This window comes from Capra hircus, chromosome 3 (assembly GCF_001704415.2).
Source record: "Capra hircus breed San Clemente chromosome 3, ASM170441v1, whole genome shotgun sequence".
NCBI lineage: Eukaryota > Metazoa > Chordata > Mammalia > Artiodactyla > Bovidae > Capra > Capra hircus.
In genome coordinates, this window is record NC_030810.1 from 45,875,647 (window position 1) to 45,888,484 (window position 12,838).

Consider the following 12,838-nt stretch of genomic DNA (forward strand, 5'->3'; position numbering starts at 1 on the left):
CTTATGACATTCTACCTTCAGTCATAGAGGTTTGATACACCTTTGTTCTTTCCTCTCTTATCACCTGGATGTTTCTTGGGAGGATCAGACAATACTTAAACAAGGCATTCTAGACTGAAGAGCATCGAGGAGGCACATCTGGTTTTGCTTTCTATGTATCCTTAGGGCCTGTAGAGTGTCAGAAGCATAGCAGGTGCTCAATAAATATTTGTTCAGTGATTAAGTGGATGATAGGCCTGGCACGTAAACACATTTACTGGATTAAACAAGAAGTTGATGTTCAATTTACGTAACAACTTTGAACCATGAAACGTTCACTTTCTCAGTTCATTCTTTTCTCTCTTCAATTCTCCCTTTTAAACCAATCTTCCTCTCCTCCCCAGCATTTCTTGTAAGACCTTTTAGGTTCTCGTGCTGTGTTTCAACAGTTGTATTTGATTTCCCTTTTATATTTTCTAAGGACCTTGTGATGTGCTTAGTCACTCAGTCGTATCTGACTCTTTGTGATCCCACGGACTGTAGCCTGCCAGGTTCCTCTGTCCATGGGGATTCTCCAGCAAGAATACTGGAGCGGGTTGCCATGCCCTCCTCCAGAGGATCTTCCCAACCCAGGGATCACTCAGGTCTCCCGCAGTGCAGGCAGATTCTTTACCGTCTGGGCCACCAGGGAAGCCCATGAATACTGGAGTAAGTAGCTTATCCCTTCTCCAGGGGATCTTCCCAACCCCAGAATCAGTCCATTGAAAGTGGATTCTTTACCAGCTGAGCTACCAGGGAAACTAAGGACCTTAAACACCATCCAAAGAGTTTAAGAAACAACTTTTGTTCATTTAATTGGAGTACATCATATCAATCCTTTTGATTTCGTTTGGGTCTTCTCTTCTTGGAAGAAGTCATGCAGATGGATGCCAGAAATCTCCCAGAGAAATGAATGCAAAGGTTGAACTTATAGAGCCATTGTCTTGGTCTTAGAGCATCTTAGAGGTAATCAAGCCCTGTTTCCACATTGTACCCGAGGCCCAAGACGTGGAGAGGTCAAGTGATTTTGTAAACCAAGGAGACAAAAGTGCATGCTTAGAACTGGCTTTGGGTCCCTATTTAGGGTTATTCCAGCTCTACACTGTAACTTGGTAGATCACTTTATCAAGCTTTACAATTTGGAGCGTGGGCAGTAGTAAAAGAAGTTGTGATAGGGATGGCTAGGGAAAAGTAGTTGAGAAGAGCGAATCCCTAACCCTATTTTAGCTCTAAAATTTAATGAAACTACTGCCTAACACTGCCTGCTCTAAATAAAGACAAGTCTGTCCACAGCTTTTAGCTATAGTTCAGCATAACAATATTTTCACACTGCATTTGGGATCCTTTCATGGGGATATTCCACTATCGTCATCCTTAAAGTAAAATATCATCTACTCCAGAATTCTCAGGCTACTGCAAAAGCTTTAAAATTAACATAATTAACTGTGTACAGAGATCACAGAAAAGCTGATTACTTTAATAAAACCACATGCCCCCTCCCAAACTTTAATAGAGATCAGAATCTAGCCTGTTGATCTCAAAGCAGAAAGAAAAGTATTTCTACTGCCATTGCTATTAGTTTCATTACGTACTTTGTTTGTAGGAGCAAAAAAAAAAAAAAAAAAGTGGAATTCAACCCCTGGGGGAGAAAAAAAATGTCTGTTAGGAGAACACTAGGTTGGTAAGCTCCTAACCAGAGTTTCTTTATTACCTCATAGGATCTTGCTTTCCTTACAAATAAAGCATTTCTTTCTTAGCTTTCTCTCAACAGTATTTCCCACTTGGGTTTCTATTTGGATTTCATAGCAAATTGAATTACAGAATTCAATCAGTCTCAAACATTAAATCTATTTCTCATTACTGCTGTGTTTATACTAATAATACTAATTATTCCAGCTGCCTCTGCCTTTTTTTTTTTTTTTTTGTCTCTGCCTTTTAATTTCTTTGTATGGGGAGAACTTGCTAACGGGCCGTGTAGGGCTTCTTTTAATGAAATTTTGTATCTAGAAGCCATTAGTATATCCTGAAGGAAATTTCAAATCATTTTTTTTTTATAGTAGGGTGCCTCAAACTGTCCAGCTTGGTCATATAGCCCACTCTCTATGTATTTACATGAGGAAAAGAATGCCAATTTCCGTTTGAACAAAAATGCAGTGAAAATGAAAAGGGTAGTATTAATCGAGAGAGCAACATTATTTTAGACTAGCGAGTGGGTAAGAGTATTTTGGAAGAGCTGGAGTGCTATATTTTAAGTAAGAGTTTTTAGAAAAGTGAGGAAGAGTAATAAAAGGCTGGATGAAAGGGAGAAATTAATGTTATTAGGGAAGAATGAGAAAGGGGAACAAATGGAGATGAAAGGCTGATAGAGAGGAACGGAAGGAACTGGATGGCAGAGATCAGACCCAGATTCAAACACATCCTCATCTCCTGGTGACCACACCCACTTCAGACATCCCTGGAATTCCTTTCCTCTCCCTCCCTCTCTCCTGGCAGAAAGTGATGAAAAATAAGGCATAATATTAGAAATATGTTTCATTTCATCATTATTTATAACAAGTTATTTTTGTAATGTGGTGGATAATTTTTTTAGTCATGTTAACTTCTCAGTAAAGGAAGGGAAAAAAAATCACCAAAAGGTAGCTCATAAAAAAAAAGTTACCAGAGCCCTCTTCTGAAATAAAGGCCAATATCAATATAGCCCTAGGTGAAAGTTCAGAGAAGAAATAAGGAAAATTATCGTTCTATCACAGACAGAAGAGGACCTTGAGAGGATGGTTTATCTATCGACCTTTAAGGAATTACATTCCTCCAAAGAGGAGGCTACCGCTTACCTCTATAACCCACCCTGATAAGGAAACAAATCATATGTTTCATCTCACTGATACCCTCCGTTTAAATTACGGAGAGTAACAAACTAGGCTTCACGTCTAACGTAGTATCTTCATACATGGTTGAGCAGAGCCGCACTTTGTAGGAATACGTATGCAATTCTGAAGAGTTGCCACCAGATGGAGCCCTTATATCTATAGTACAATTTTATGTATCTCAATCAGCAAGTCTGTAGCTTGGATAACCACACTCTGGACAGTCCGTTTTTATACCGGTCCCGCTGATATACCAATAAATAAGTGTTAATAAACTATTGATAAAACTGTTAACACCCTTTTAAAACTGTTAATACTCTTTTGAGAGAATTAGTTTGAAATAATGCTCTAAATTTAAACAATACAAGCAAAAAATTAAAAGTTTTAAGCTTATTTTAATCAGTTTCTATATTTTTGACTACACCTCTCAGGTTTTACCAACCACCCAGGACCCAACACAGAAAGAAAGAGTCTCTCTCTCAACTTCAAGTGAGTGTGTGATTTTAAATTCTGATATTCCAGCTCAGATTAATTATGACATCTGCCAGTTTAACCTCCTTTGGTTCTCCAAATATTTTGTAGAGATATTTTAACAAGTTTCCTTCCTATATGCTCATTCCAAATATGTGGGAAGGTATTTACCACAAATTATTTAAAATATGTATTTTTAGATGACCTCTCCAAAACATAAACATCAGGAATTAAATATATAGGCCTGGCATGCTGCAGTCCACGGGATCGCAAAAAGTCAGGCATGACTGAGCGACTAAACTGAACCAAAGTGAGCATAATCTTGATTATGTAAATCTAAAACTAGTCCAAATCTAAATATGTGTATATACGTATACAGCTTTATTTCCAGGTGACACCTGGTAGTAACAAGGTATCCAGCATAAAATCTAATTTTTCATCTTATCTATGTGTAGAGAAATTAATATAATATTATGATCAGATTTGGGCTTTCCTGGTGGCTCAGTGGTATAGAATCTGCCTGCAGTGCAAGAGACGCAGGAGACACGAGTCCGATTCCTGGGTAGCGAAGATCCCGTGGGAGGAATTGGCAACCCACTCCAGTATTCTTGCTGAGAAAATCCCATGGACAGAGGAGCCTGGCAGGCTCTAGTCCATGCGGTCACAAAAAGTCAAATCCGACTGAGCACATCATCAGATATTATGTATTATAAACTGAATACAGAATGTATTTCAAAATACATCTCATAAATTGATAATCAGATTCAAGGGGATGGTTTAAAATCTCCCCCAGCCTCCCTTCTTTCAACCAGAATGTCTGGGTGTTGAAGGCACAAAGCCCCTAGCATCCTTGGTGACCAGTGTCCTCAAGCTATTTTGGTTCTTAGACATTTGGAATGTCAGGGCCTCTACTGGCTAGATCATTGTTTTAAAAACCGAATGTTTCTGTTTACTTCTAAGCTAATTATATCCTCACTTTCATGGCTTAGCGATGGCTTAGCCATCATCCTTGTTTGGTCCTCCTCTGTGCTAGTTCCACCAAAGGCCTATTTATTCCTGTTTGTGGTATTTCTCTGCCAACCATTTAATCTTTGTTTCTTCTGAACCCAAGCAAAGCTGGAAAGAACACACAGTGTTCCTTCCCAAAGTCTATGTAAAACTGTTTAATCCTCTGGAGTTTTCCTCCAAAGGAAACACATGATCAACCCACTACTAATATAGTATGTTCTTAGCAAATTCAGTCAACCTTATTTGGGGGTTGGCCAAAAAGTTTGCTTGGATTTTTCCGTCAGGTGTTATGGAAAAACCCAAATGAATTTTCTGGCCAACTCAATAACTTCTCTATGACCTGAAGCCTGTTGATTTCAGTGCACCATCTTGGGTTTGCTTACCAAATGTGCTTTCTCTCTTTTCAGAAGAGAAAAATACCTCCTAAACAAATTTAATTGTATACAACATGGCCACACATTTTAAAGCACGGTTTCATTCTTTTTAATACAGCTTTTGCCTTGTTTTATTTGCTTTATTTTCTATTTCATCATCTTTTTTCCTCTCTTCTTAGATTTCCAAGAGCTTTTCATGATAGTTTTGGCTGTGAAATCTGAACTAAATATTAGAACAAAAATTAGGAGAAATTTGTACTGAGAATGAGAGAAAAGTTACTTGAAAACTATTTCTGTACTCAAATAGTGTGGGGTTTTTTGTTTATTAATGCTTGTGGTACTTTTTTATTTCTAGAATTTTTTATATCAAATAGCACCTAAAGCATTTTCACATATAGAGTGTTTTAGGGCTTCCCTGGTGGCTCAGTGGTAAAGAATCTGCCTCCAAAGCAGGAGACGCAGAAGACGTGGGTTCGATCCCTGGGTCAGGAAGATCCCCTGGAGGAGGAAATGGCAACCTACTCCAATATTCTTGCCTGAACAATCCCATGGACTGAGCACCCTGGCGAGCTACAGTCCGTGGGATCTGAGTCGGACACAACTGAGCGATTGAGCATGCACCACACACAGAGTATTAACTCTCTATTCCTGGGAAGAAACTCTAGGTGAGGGCTTTCTATCAAGCAGGCAGTTTACTTCCCTCAAGTACTGAGATATTGATCCCCTCAGAGTACATGGACTTGTGACTTGTTGCTTTCACTTGCGGCCTGGAGAGACCTTATCTATTTTACCCACCTATACCCCATTATGCAGAACAAGCATGACCATTTTCTATCTGTGCCATGATATAAAGAGGTTGGGAAGCTCTGGTTTTTGTTAATACAAATGGGAAAATCACCAAGGTTGGGTTGGGTGTGGAGCCCTAAGCAGCTGAAGGAAGAGCAGAAAGTTGTGAAGAACGGTTGCTTACAATGCCTATACCCCTCTGAAACACTCCTTGCACGCCTGCCACCACATGTAGGGTGCCAGTTGTCCAGCTGTGCCACCTCACCGAGAAATAAGTGAATGATGGACATATTTGACACTCCATTTACTACTGCTGATGTTTATGAAGCTAGGAATCACCAAAAGAGAGTTGTTAGGTTGTGGGCAAGATCCATTTTCCAAATTTGATTTTTCCTCTATGTTATCATTATACACACTGTTCTTGACTTGCAACATTTGTCTTTACTTGCTGTCCTTCTATTTATTTTATCTCTGAAAGCCAGTTTTGGACATAATTTTTTTGCCATACTAAAGGTGTCGTTCAATTTAGCAATAAGTGTTTTCCATTTGATATAATCACACAGTGTTATTGTGATCAAGACAGATTCCCTAACAGGCCATCACTCTATGTTCTTCAGGAAACCATGAATGTTGCTAGCAAATGTTACCAATCTGTTTGTGACCGTTTCTCAGAGAAACTCAAACTCAAGACTCTCGTTCTCTTTTGCAATCTCTCTCTGGCTGCATCTCTCTCACACACAGAGGCACACAGACACACACAGTATCAGGTACTAATTTCTCTTTTTTTTTGGTTTTCACGTATTTCTCCAAATGACCTAGATCATCATAAAATACTGAAAGGTAAGGGACTATGTCTTCTTGTTCTTTTCTTTTTAAACTTCCCATATCAACAATAATATTTACTCATATTTAGAATATTCATCCAGGCCTATACGTATGTTTGAATATGTTAGAATATTCATCCAGGCCTATATGTATGTATAGCTTAGAGAGGTGATTAAGTAATTATCTCCCAAGTCTTCCTCTGAGCCATCCTAAGATTTGTCCTGTAGTCAATCTATGTGTTTATCCTTTAAAAAAAATTATCAGTGATTAAAATGACTTGTCTCTTTTACTGTGCATTTAATTTAATAAACATATGTTAATGAGCAAAGGATTTTGAGAACAGTGGGAAACAAAAATATAATTAAGCCATGGTCCTTCCTCTCAAAAGCTTAGTCTAATGGAAAGACAGACGCATAACCTGCATAATAAATACTACAATATAGGTACAAAATATAAGGTGATGACAGAGAACAGAACAATATCACTTTCTCTCCCAGAATAATAAAATGGCAAACACTTCCTTTCAGCTTTATTGTGTGTGGGTTTTTTTTTTTTTTAATGTAGACAGAGAATATTTTTCAGTTCCCCTAGGAAGGCAAGGTTCTTGTCCCTCATATATGTTCTTTTTCAAAAAAGACAAAGTCTCAGGTGACAGGGAGAATCTAATTCACTGCAGGATGTGTGCAGTGCATGCCCAGTCTCTAAGTCCTGTCCAATTCTTTGTGATCCCAAGGACTATCGCCCACCAGGTTCCTCTGTCCATGGGACTTCCCAGACAAGAATTCTGGAGTGGGAGCCATTTCCTTCTCCAGGGGATCTTCCTGACCCAGGGATCAAACCCACATCTCCTGCATTGGCAGGCAAATTCTTTACCACTGAGCCAAAGCATGATAACAAATGCCTACTGTTCCACTTTAAAGAGCTCAGTCTCAGGAAAGGGAAGAATCAAACAGTTAAACTTTAGGGTCTCTTGAAATCTTTGCTTTAAAATAATTTGTGTTTTAAACACCTTTAAAAATGTACATGCTTCTGGTGGACCCGCATATTCTAAATACTTATGTACATAAAGAAAAGATCACACTCTTTGTATTAATAAACACCTTCATATTAGGAAGATCAGTTCAGTTCAGTTCAGTTGCTCAGTTGTGTCCAACTCTTTGTGACCCCATGGACTGCAGCACACCAGTCCTCTCTGTCCATCACCAACTCACAGAGTATATGCAAACTCATGTCCATTGAGTCGGTGATGCCATCCAGCCATCTCATCCTCTGTCATTCCCTTCTCCTCCTGCCTTCAATCTTTCCCAGCATCAGGGTCTTTTCAAATGAGTCAGTTCTTTGCATCAGGTGGCCCAACTATTGGAGTTTCAGCTTCAGCATCAGTCCTTCCAGTGAATATTCAGGACTGATTTCCTTCAGGACGGACTGGTTGGAGATACTTTGTGTGTATGAACAGAACAGGCCCATGAGAATTCAGAAAAAAAAAAAAAAAAACAAAACACTTGAGCAGTATACCTATGATAAAATTTTCTAAATGTTGAAGACTAAAGAGTGCCTAGAACTATGCAGATACAGGCCAAATCTCACATGTACCATTTAGATGGACAGCTGAAATGCCTATGTGGTCAGTCTTCACACCCTTCTCTAAAGGTCCCCCAGTGCTGACCGCTGCAACTGCCCTGGCATCATCTCCTAATTATCAAGAAGTGGAAGTCATATAAACTTCCACAAGTTATTCTGAGGGGAAAATCTCCTCAGAGATTACACTGGCCAGAGAAATAACAGATATGGTTTTTAATGCAACAAAATTTCAGAGATTTTGTTTGCTATTTGAGATGAAAAATCAAGGATTTTCAAATTCAGGTTAGCGTTAACCTAGTGGTGGGATAGCTATGTTATAATAAAGGTGGGAGGGTGAAAAGTATGAGTTCAACCACGGTCTGAAAAATTAGCTGCAATTGTGGATGAAGTGGCTGGTGGGTTTTATTTGTGAACAATGCAGTGTCTCTGTGCAGCAACTCAGACAATGGGAATTATTAAAGCTATGCGATGGACTGTGAGGCATGCTTGAATTTGAAAATAAGATTGTGGTTATTAAATTCTTAATCAGAGGTATTTTGACCTTCAGATATTACTTTGGGCATATTACTGAAGATCAAGGTTAACAGGTATTGAAAAAAGCCCAGTAACTACATATGGTCAGTGGTTCGTATGCAAGGTCATATTTTTTTACTTTATTAAATTGAACTATTTAGCCAACATCTCACCTTAATCCAGAAAGAACAGCAATGGCATGTGACATTTTGGGTTTTTTCATAAAAATTATGTATATTTAAGGTGTACAACATGATTTGATGTACAAATACATAGAGAAATAATTACTACAGTCAGTCTAATTAATGTCTCACTGCTTTGGTCACCATAGTTGCCATATTGTGTGTGGTGAAAACACCTGAAAGATACTCTTTTTAGCAAATTTCCAATATTCAATACAATACTGTTCACTAGTCATCAATGCATATTATATCTCTAGACTTATTCATCATATGCCTTCCATGCAGACACCATCATTCCATTCAATTTTTCTTGATTTCCAAATGCTTGTAACTGAAAGCAAAAAATGTACTAGATTGGCAAGACTGGCTATTTGTGACTATATGCTAAACTGTATGATAAACTAGAGATAACTCTGTAAAAGTTGTCTATAACCCTTTAAGGTACATTATGTAGCAAGGAGTCACTTAACCTCAGGAAATTGAGAAGGGAAATCAAATTGTTTTTAAAAAATGAAGAAATCAAATTTAAATTCTCAGAAATCAAATTTAATACATCATGAGATGTTAAGTGTTTCAGATTCTTATCTGAACGGATGATGTAGAACTATTAAATAGTATCAGGTGGCCTCTTAGTCTGAAGGAACTCAAGTTGTCCAAGGTATGTCCAGTTCAGTATAAAAAGATGCAGAAAAACCTACATTGTTTAGTTTAAGGCAGACTATTTAGTCTTCCTGTAGGCATCTGCTGACTGATTTTAGAGATGACAACAGAAATTAAAAGCAGTCTCTCATATAGCATATGTCAATTCCAAGGCATAACTGCTTGTGAAGATCCTATCATATTTTATTTGCCTGTTTCAGAAACAGCTGCTGAACTGTCCTCAGTGCTTCATGTAGCTTTAAAGATTAGTCCTGCATCAGTCTATTCTAATGCTTCCCACCTGCAAAACCCAAGCAAGGACGTCTCAAATCCTGAAACTCACTGAAATATTGAGGTAAAGTTATTTTAGCATAAGCAAGAACACTGTACTCAAATTTATTATCAAGATCGCCTCCAAACTCTGCAAGTAGCAGAAAATAAGGTGTTTAACTGGATTTCAGTACCTTGTAGGCCCTACTGGAAAAGCAAAAATTTAATGGGCTTCTGGCATTTCAAGAACTCGTTGAGACTGTCAAAGGTTTCAGTAAGAAATCCTAACAACTAGAACAGCAAGTCATTAGTGAGAGAGAAGAAAGCATCTCTAGTGAAATGTGTGTCCAGAGGACTTTGCTGCTGCTGCTGCTGCTGCTAAGTCGCTTCAGTCACGTCCGACTCTGTGCGACCCCATAGACGGCACCCCACCAGGCTCCCCCGTCCCTGGGATTCTCCAGGCAAGAACACTGGAGTGGACTTTAAGTACCGCCCAAAGAGCATATTTTATTCAGACTATTTGAAGTTAGATGTATCCCTCCCCCCAAAGACTGCTGTACAATAGTGGCTTTTCTCCTATTCCTGGGTGATGTTTTTAGCTTTTGCATATGTTGGGAGGGTGTCAGGTGAAGGGTTTTACTACTACTTGAAAACTAGCTCTCCATGAAAGGTGAAATCAATTCCTCTGTAGTGTGACCTTCCCTCCTCTCCTTAGGGCAGTTATACTTAAACATGGGCCAAAGGCTGAAGTCACAAAATGAGGTATTTAATCATAGGATTTCAGAAAGTAGCCCAATTAGAGAATAGGACAGTTGTCTCCTTAGAGCCTCTGCAAGTGTAATAGGTAGGTCTGCTTTCTCAGGACAGGCTGAAACTCCAACCAAGCCCTTATTATAGATGGTCCTGATATCCTACTCTGGCTTGATCAGTGTATTATCAACTCCAGAATGACAAGAGGGCAGACAGGAGGACTTGTATCAGACAAAATAAATATTTCCTAAATAAAACAAATTTAAATTCTACTTACAAAAGCTTTCTTGTGGAGGGGCAGGGGGAACCACTGATTTGAAAGCTGCTTTTGTTAATTTTTTAGTATTTGAAAAGACGTTTCAAGCAATAACATATTAGGTGAGCAATACTTCTGCCAGGCAATGTGTGGAGCTTTGGAAAGGTGAAAACTGTTACAGCAAGGTACTTTCATTTATTAAGCTAAGCATGCATATGCCTTTTGAAGGGTCCCTTTGATCATAAAGTTAACATTTGGGCTGTTCATCACCAGAGGTTTTACAAGGCCCCCTTATCCAAACTACAGCACACTTACTGCTTCTTCCTGTATCCCCAAATAAGTCTCCAGGACCAGATACCAACAAGTCATTTTGTCTGCTTTCATTGGTTTGGCCACACAAGGAATATTCTGTTTATTTACATCTCAAGTGCTCAAATTGCCATGTAAAAACCAACTATCAGTTTTTCTCCATATTTAATTCCCAGCTTTTTTTTTTTTTTTTTTCATTTTCTGCATTAGTTCCCATGGTAACAAGTCTGTTGGCAGAGAAGGCATGACTCTGATTCTAGCTTTCTGCACAAATTCAAAATTTTTCTAGTGATCCTCAGGCGAGTGTCATATAAACAGGAAGCAAGAGAGCACAGTTCCCTAAGCTAATGCCTCTAATCCCTTACCCTGCCATAAGCATTTCCCACCCTATTCCCCAAACCAGGCCTGCTGACCCCAGAGAGGAAGGTCAGCACTCAAGGAAACTGCAGAGTCCCTTCACCTGTCAATACAAGGATTCAAAGGGCCCTTATATCCAACTACAGGTGCAAGGGTTGAAATCTTTCCAGTTGGCTTCCTCTTCTAAATGTCAGTGACTTAACTGACATGAATGCATAATTAATGACAATGTCATCTGGGGGCAAAGTGGAGAACCAACTTGCACTCATTTTCTAAAAAATTTTCTCAATGTGCTTCTGAGATGTTTACAGCCCAGGGATTATGTAGATCTTGAAATAGCCTTAAATCAGTATCTCATGATAAGAGGGGACATTGACTGAATTTCCCCCAATACATAGTTAAGTGGTATGTGAGAGGGGGCAAGCAAGTCATCCCAGAAAACTGAGCTCCTGAAGAGAGATTAATAAAGATGTAGATAAATGAAGAGGACACTGTCCCTGGTGGCTGAATGTGAACCAGGGAGGCACAAGTCACAATCAGTTGGCACAATTCAGGGTTCAAGAATGGAAAACTAAAGAAATGAAATAAAATGAAAGCTAAGGAAATGGAGTGGAGAAAGGAGTTTTTAAGAGTGAATCGTTTGCAGAAAGGGAGCCTGCAGGTAAGAATGGCTTCTTGCAGACTTTGGCCCAACTCTATCCACAAAATATTTTTCCAAATAGTTTCTTTTAAAAATAGATATTTCTTTTGAATTTTAGAATTCCTTTGTGGCTTGGCATTGTTATATGCCTAGCACCCCAAAAATCTCCTAGGTCCTCAATATTTAGAAAAAAAGCAGGAACTGTTCATCACAGTCCTCATATCTGAATGTGCTTTTAACTTTTTTCTTTTAGAAAAGTTAATGAATTCAGGGGAATGAAAATAGACATTAGAAATTAAAATATGGGTATCTAAGCTATAGTGAAGAAAATTGTAAATGGTTGCTTTTTTTGTTGGCTTCTATAAAATATGTGATGCTTATGCACACTGAAGTTTTAAAGGTAGTAGATTATATTGTACAAAGGTATTTTTTGCCCTTTAAAAGTTATTTTCCTACATTAAGAAGTTTTCTTATATTAGAAACTTTTTATTGAAACTCAGGTTTTATGTCTCTGTATAGACAGACATGTGTTTTTCTTTGCACACTCGTTTTGCACAGGTAAAGTAATGAGTTAAACAATGCCCAGGTATGCAGGTCAACTGACCATTATATTAGCTAGATTAGGAAAAGTATTTGATGAATGGAGGAAAAAAAAATCACCTTATATTTCTTTGTGTCTTTCTGTCCCTCTTCCCCTTTCCTTATTTAGTCTGGAAATCTTATGTAATTTTTGAATAGTCCACAGGAAAACCAAGATGAAACTCTCAGGCAGATATAATATAAAGCAGTTCCTGTATCAGCTATGGTAATTAATTTTCAGAATGTACTGCTGTAATAAGTTTTATTTTCAATACTTGCAGTCTTTCCACACAGAGGACTCTTCTTGGTCTTGAATGTGGAAAGGCATCTGTTCAGGGCAGAAAGAAATGTTTTATGTTAAGTCTTACTCTAGAAAATTTGGTTTTAGCTTTGATGACACCTAGTGTCAATGGAAT